Source organism: Panthera uncia, chromosome E1 (genome assembly GCF_023721935.1).
Source record: "Panthera uncia isolate 11264 chromosome E1, Puncia_PCG_1.0, whole genome shotgun sequence".
Taxonomy (NCBI): Eukaryota; Metazoa; Chordata; class Mammalia; order Carnivora; family Felidae; genus Panthera; species Panthera uncia.
In genome coordinates this window covers 45,612,792-45,620,218 of record NC_064814.1, presented here as the reverse complement: position 1 = coordinate 45,620,218, position 7,427 = coordinate 45,612,792, and positions in this window count along the sequence as shown.

The following is a 7,427-nucleotide window of genomic DNA, read 5'->3' as shown; positions in this document are numbered from 1 at the left end:
GGTTTGACAATGTCCTTTCTCTCCTGCCTTTTCTGGGTTAAGGAAAACTTCCCATGAAGGCATTAACCTAGAAAATGGCCCATAATCATATCTCTAACTGCCTGAAGACTTGTGTGATGTATGTGTCCCGCAAAGAAATGCTATGTAATTCATTCATTAATTCATACAACAAATATTTATTAAGTTGCTTCTCGGATCCAGATGCTTTCCTAGGGAACTGGTGAACAAAATAAACAAGAGTCTCTGCACTTATGCAACTCATGTTTTCATGAAGACAGACAAAATACATAAAATAAATAAGCTTCATATATGGAATATCACACAGCGATAAGGGCTCTAAAGAAAAATAAAGAAGATAGGCAGATATGAAGCTAGGTTCTGCTGAGGAAGTGCCCCAGCTCAACTGCCACCTTGTGTATGGCTGTGCTCACTTTCTGAGTAAGCCTGAGGCTTTGAAAGCCCAGTAGTTCTGGAGAGCAATGGCTTATAAGGAAGGGCTATCTGGATAATAGGTAACCAATTAACCCAAGTAACCAGTAATGTCGCTGTGAAGGTTTTTTTCCTGGTGGGGACATAAGATTCCATCTAGGTCAGAGTACAGAAAGACCTTTTAAGCCATGGGCCCAGTGCCAAGATTATCCTATTCTACACTTCACCTTTCACCTCCAAAAAAATCCATTCCTTCTCTTGACTATCACACAAGAACCCAATATAATGTTTAGTGGACAGGTAGGGTCTAGAGAGAGAAATAGCTCACTAAATTAAAACCACTTTAATACACACATGATATATCTCCAGGTCAAAAAAGCAATGTCCCATCTCCACCCCTTGCCATGTCTTTCTTATTGGACGAATCCCCTTGTTCACAGATATGATAAAGATGATAAAGCCTTTGTAAGAATAAGCATTTATACGCCAACCAGGTCCTTTGAGTTTTCAGCAAGGAATGTACAATATAACCCTCTCCTCCAACATCTTATCTTCCCCTCCCAAACCCCCTAGCTCAGAAAATGCCCATAAATGAAGCTTCTGGGAGTGATTCCTCTCTCTAGCTTTATTAGTACATCAGTACAGCTCCAATCCAGAGAATTTCCTCATCTTGATATTTATCCAGCCTTCAGCTCATCCATTTCCGATTTGCACCTCTTCTCCAGCCTTCCTTGGAAGGCTACTTACCCTGTCCTAGCAATTCTACCATCCCTCCAATGTATCCTTCCTAAATCTGCCCCATGGCTACACCTGGAGCCTGGCTTCCCTGTGATCTCTTCTTGGAGCCATGAAGCTGAGGATGGGCTGAGATGAGGATGGAAGAAAACACAAGAGTGTGGGAGGTAGGACAGGAGTGGGAGTGGATTAATGAAGATATAGTGGGAGGATGCAGGGAGGGATGGGATAAGATGGTGAGCAGAAGGGGTGAGAAGGAAGGACAGAAATTAGGGGAAGGACACAAGAGAATAGGAGATGAGAAAGGATGGGATGATTGGAATGATCAAGCAAGATGCCTCAGGGATGCTGATGAGCTCAGAGATAAGTATGGAAAAAGTGAAGAATGAATGGGATGGGAGAAGAGAGTAACATTCCTAGTATGGAAACACTTCCCATCAGCATGTGGCCATGTAATAACTAGCACCTTTGATGTTATTGTTGGGTTTCCCCTGCCCCTCGTTCTAATTGGGCGGGGGGAGGGGGGAAGTTGAAGTTTTGCTGAAGGTATAATGATGCAGAATAGTCTTGGTACTCCTCTTCTGCTTCCTCTGACTAGGAGCCAATCCTAGGAGAACAGAGAGTAGGGCTGGCAGGGGAGAAGGAGGATGGAGGTGTGTGCTCAGGGTTCATTCCCCACAACCCCACTGGCCCACTCAAGTTATCAGCCTTCCTGCCTTTGGGGACAGTGCCTGCCGGTACAGTCTAAGGAGTACAGCTGAAGTATGTCTGTTTTCTGATACTCTTGGGTGTCCCAACACTTCAGGGTTAAAGAGAACAAGCAAAATTCTTGTGAGTAAAAATCAGGAATGTGGGTTGTAACCACTGCTCTGAGACCTTAGAAATTTCCTTTCTCTGGCTGGACTTGTTCCAACCTATACCTTAAAGAACTGGGACAAGATCATGTCCTCCACAGTTCTTCACATTAAATGACCCTTGATTACAATAGGCTGGGTGAATTTTTTCCTAGGGCTGAACCCAGAAAATATTTTGAGGACGTTATCACTATTTCCACCACTCCATCTAACCTGTGAGCATTTGACACAACCAGTCTTATCTATTACCCATCAAAGGTCCCCAGACCTTGGTAAGACAGCAGAGACAGGACTCTGGTCTTCTCAGCCCTAACTGCAAAATCCAGCGTTCCTTGATGGCTGACACTCTATGCCCCTTGAGTAGCAGCATATCTTGCAGGAATGTGGAAACAGGATGCCTACCAAAGGAATGACTCAACTATGAAGACTGGCAAAGACAGGACCAAACCAGGCTGTGCCAAGATGGACCCTAGAGCTGACCTTTCACTCACTTTCTCCTTCATTATCGTACATTAAAAGTCATGCCCAGGGGTGGAGATTTAAAAGTCATGCCCAGGCTAATTACACATATGACGCATTAAGAAGCATGACCTTTAAATGCACAGGTGCCAATAAATCCCCACCTCTACATGCTTAAAAGACATCCTTTTCCCACCCGATAGAAACCTTTTTTTCTTCAACTCATGTAATTGCCCCTTCCTTTTCCTCATAAAAGCCCCTTGCTTTCATCCTACAAGCAGGGCTGTTTGGATTTCTACCAGAATCTGTACTCTCTGAATTGCGATTCTTTAATCCCAAATAAGTGCTCATTTGCCTCTCACTGTGGCTCTTTATTTTCAGATTCATAGTCTTTCCCTGTAACACTTTATGATTTTGCGTCTCGCTTTGAGCAAAAAAAAGACTTTTTCCATCTATAGCAGGCAAGCTAGGCTAGTTTACATTGTGCTGACAAACAGCCCCTAAAATCTCGGGGGTTCTCAACAGCAAAGGTTCATTTTTTATTTATGCGACCTCAGTTATTTGATAGATCTAAAAAGAGTTGTTTTTTGATTGCTCATCTTTTTTCTTATCTTGAGGATGACTAACGACTTCCAAGTCTGAGTGGAAACCGCAAGTCTACATTTTATTTGATTGGGTAATTGCTTGTAGTGAACATTCATGGTCTTTCTGATTTCTGGTTCTGCCTTTCTATCAGCTCCCAGTTTCCCTCTGGCATCCGGGTGGTTCTTGGGAATGGGTTCCACCCTGTGGCTCCAGAGTGGAGATACTAGCATTTATCACTGGCCTGGCCATAGTGATGATTCTCCGTGGGCATGTGGCCTAAGCTAGTTTAATAAGATTCATTTCACAACTGTGTTTCCATGACAGAATTAAGCCCTGTGCTTAATTCTGACAATTTTGTCAATTTTCTCAAAATGGACAATTTTTTCAATTCTCCCAAGGCTCCATAGCTAGCAACATCCTAGATGCACAGGACAGAAGTTAACTTACTACATAGAATGCATACCTTAGGTTACTAGAACTCAATTCCTTAGGAACTCTGGTTGAGAAGGACTGCTCTACATGTGCTCCTGATAAAATTTGTAACTTTTAATGTTTGTGGGCCCTGCTCCTGGGCTCCCAGGGAAGCTATACTTTTACCAAGATCACAATGACTTCATTCAACTTCAAAGCATGGGCAATCTTTCTGCCTTGAGCACACATTGTACATCTGCTTCATTAGCAAATAACCTAAAAGAAACATTCCAAACTAAAGATAAGAGGAAAAATCTCCCTAAGTTCTGTGTCTGTTCCTGTACCTCTGAAGCCTGTGAACTTGCACATACTAAAAGCATAAGATAAAGGTTTTAATTTTCTGAAACATCTTTGGCCATGATGACTATAACTCTCAATGTAACAAAAAACATATATAACCCTGGATTAAACATTCCTTTTCCAAAGCACACTCTTCTTTGTGAAGATTGTGTATCCCGGGCGGCAGCAGGCTTCACTTGGGCTCCAATAAAACTCTTTTCCTTTTTTTTTTTTTTTTTTTTTTTAAGAAATTCTAAAAGATTTGTTGATTTTGTGTCAAAACTCTTAGTCAAGCAAAGAAATAAACATCCTTGCCCTTGGAAGTCTGAGAGGCATCAAAGATCTACCAAGTAACCTGAGGGGCCAAAACACAGGAAAGCAAGGAATCCCAGAGAGACGTTGCTGACAATTGCACTGCTTTCCCGACAAACCATTTGCTGATTCCAAGACAGGGGCTGAGAGGCCACAAGCAGAGCTTCCATGGGGCGTCTGGAGCCGGAGAGGCGGAAGGAAAGTGGGGGTAAGACCCGACAAAGGGCAAAGGATGGTACACACTCCAGCTTTTCAATGGGGCTTCCAACATGGTACCTTCTGGAAGTAATACATAATAGGAAATAGGCCAATGAGGAACACAAAGACAAGAGAAATGTAGCTTAAATTCAATCTCCTTACAGCTTGCAGCCCACTGATAGAAACCGGAAACATGCAGAGTGTGACCTTCCCAGGGAACTCATGGCTGCCTTACTTCCTTAACGTTTTTGTTTTATTAAAGACTAAAAGTAGGAGTGCCTCGGTAGCTCAGTCAGTTGAGTGCCCAACTTTGGCTCAGGTCATGATCTCATGGTCCGTGGAGCTCAGAGCCTGGAGCCTGCTTCAGATTCTGTGTCTCCCTCTCTCTCTGCCCCTCCCTCTTTCTCTTTCTCTCTCTCTCAAAATTAATAAAAATTAAAAAAATAATAAAATAAAGGCTAAAAGTAACCTTATCATAACAGCAGCTAGCCCCTCAAGGCCCTAAAAGCCTTGCTTTAAAATTCCTTAGAAACTTACTTTATCTCTATCTCCCTGCCACCACAACATTAAAAATATATTATCAGTCCCTCCTCACAATCTCGGTGCAGCTCTTTCTTCCCATTGGTCCTGTCCCCTGCTATAATTAAATCACCCTTTTGCACCAAAAACGTCTCAAGAATTCTTTCTTACATTTACTCACAAAGCCCACTTCATAATTTCATCAGTACTGAACCTTCTGTATACCGTTTTTTCCCTACACATACATATCTATGATAACGTGTAATTCATAAATTAAGTACAGTAAGAGATTAACAACAATAATAAATAGGACAATTATAATAAATAATAATAAAATAGGACAATTATAATGATAAACCGTGACAAAAATTATGTGAATGTGGTCTTTCACTCAAAGTATCTTATTGAACTGTACTCTGCCCCCCCCCCATGATGTAAGATGATAAAAGGCCTACGCGAGGAAATGAAGTGAGGTGAACGACATAGACATTGTGATCTAGCATTAGGAGACTATTGACCTTTTGAGGTCAGGAGGAGTATCATCTGCTTCGACTGTGGGTACCAGGAACCACAGAAAGCGAAACCACACTTAAGGGGAACTTCTGTATAATCAGAGTTTACGTCCCAGGCCTTTTAACTAGACTGTGGGGAAAATGCCTACAGGTCCTGTGGCACTAATAGCTTCTCACAATCGGCCACAGCTCAAAAGACCAAAGTAAGCACTATTAACGCTCAGGATTTTAAATAAAAGATATTTTTATTGGGGTGAAGAGGCAAAGAAGAAAACAGAAGCACCAGCTGCCCCTCCTCCTCCTGCTAAATGTGTCCAAGGCAGATGCTCCTATGGTCTGGATGTCATCCCTTCCGGATGATCAAGAAAAAAGTGATTTGTTGTGGACCAGAAGTTTGGCTCCTAAGGGACACCATCCTACCAGGCAGGGAGTGATGCACCCACTGCAGCAGCCTGCTTGTGGCCAGTGCCTGCCTTCCAGTGCCTTCCCCTGGATTGTCAGATGGTCAAAAGGCAGAGAGGCTTGTTTTCTCGTGGGCACAGCTTGGCTGACAGTGGCAGGTCAGAAGCTGAACTCACCAGGAACCTTGTCTGCTTTTGTAGAACAATGTTGCTAAAGGAGCACAATGTTGCTTTTGCTTTTGCAGGTTGTACTTAAAAGTTCAGGTGCTTCCTCTCCTTCCCAGATCCCACAAGGCCCATAAATACAAACAAAATAGAAACAAGATCTTGTGACCCCTCTTTGTGAAAGTCCAGGTCATTATGACTTTTGTGGAAGGTGATTCAGGAAATAGATCAAAGACTCTGAACAATAAAGCATGTGGCCCTGGCAATTCCATTTCACCAATTTCCCCTAAGGAAACAATCAGAGAAGGGAACAAAGAGGTACATACGAGACACTTACTGCCATGTTGCAAACAAGAGGAGAAATGAAAGCAACTAAATATTGAACAACAGTGTTAAATGAATTCTGCTGTCTTCATTAAATCACCCACTGAAAGGCTGCGTAGGCAGTAAGTGGTAATGCAGCTGAATATTTACTGACATAGAAATGTATTATTAAGTGAAAAAGCAAGTTTCAAGACAATTTGAATTTATTCGGAAAAAAATATGATTACATATAATTACCAGAGATCAAAGTTTAGAATTTATACCAAATTGAATTTATACCAAATAGCTGTTTTGGGGCAGTAGAAATACAGGTTATTATTTGGGGTTTATTTTGATTTTAATATTTCTGCCAGAAGTGTATATTGTTGGTTTAATAAAAACAATAAAAGTTAAAACTAACAAACATCCCATGGTACCTCATTGTCTGCAGACTCATTTCAAGCTCCTCTACAAGGCATTTGAGGCCATTTGAAGTCCCTTCCACTGGCGGCTGCTTGTTCACCCAGGACACTCGGCTAGGACGTTCCCCTCACCTGTCGGGCTGTTTCCTGCCTCTCTGTCTTTGTCCACCTGTTCTTGCTTAATAACAACTGCCCTGGCTATGGGCCAGGCATTCCTCTAAGGGCTTTTGCACATTATCTCATTTTCCTCACGGCTACCCTCTGAGTGACATGATGCTGTCGTACTCAACGAAAAGATGAGAACACAAGGCTTAGCCAGGTGAGGTGACTTCCATGACCACACAGGTATAGGTAAGGCTGGGACGAGAGTGCTGGCTGGCTGCGCAGATAGCAAGACTCCCGTCCACACCATTCCCCTCCTCTGTCACAGTGATCTTACTTTGTCCCGCTTTCCCTGGGTAGCGCTTAACATGGCATTACTTAAGTCTCAGGCCAGCTGTCAACCCCCTAAGGAAGCCTTCCCTGAATCCTCCCTCACTAACAAGCCAAGCTAGGCTTTCCTCCTCCGTGCCCCTCAACCCTCCTACACAGAGCATGACCACTGCCATCAGCCATCGCATTAAAATATTCTTCTTCCCATCTATTGTGAACTCCTGGTTCATGTTTGTAACCCAGTTTGAGCCCCCTAAGAGGCACTCGATCATTATCAGTTAAATGAATTGAACCTCAAATCAATTCACTTCCCCATCTGTCAAAATCTGGCTCCACTGATGCATCTGCAAA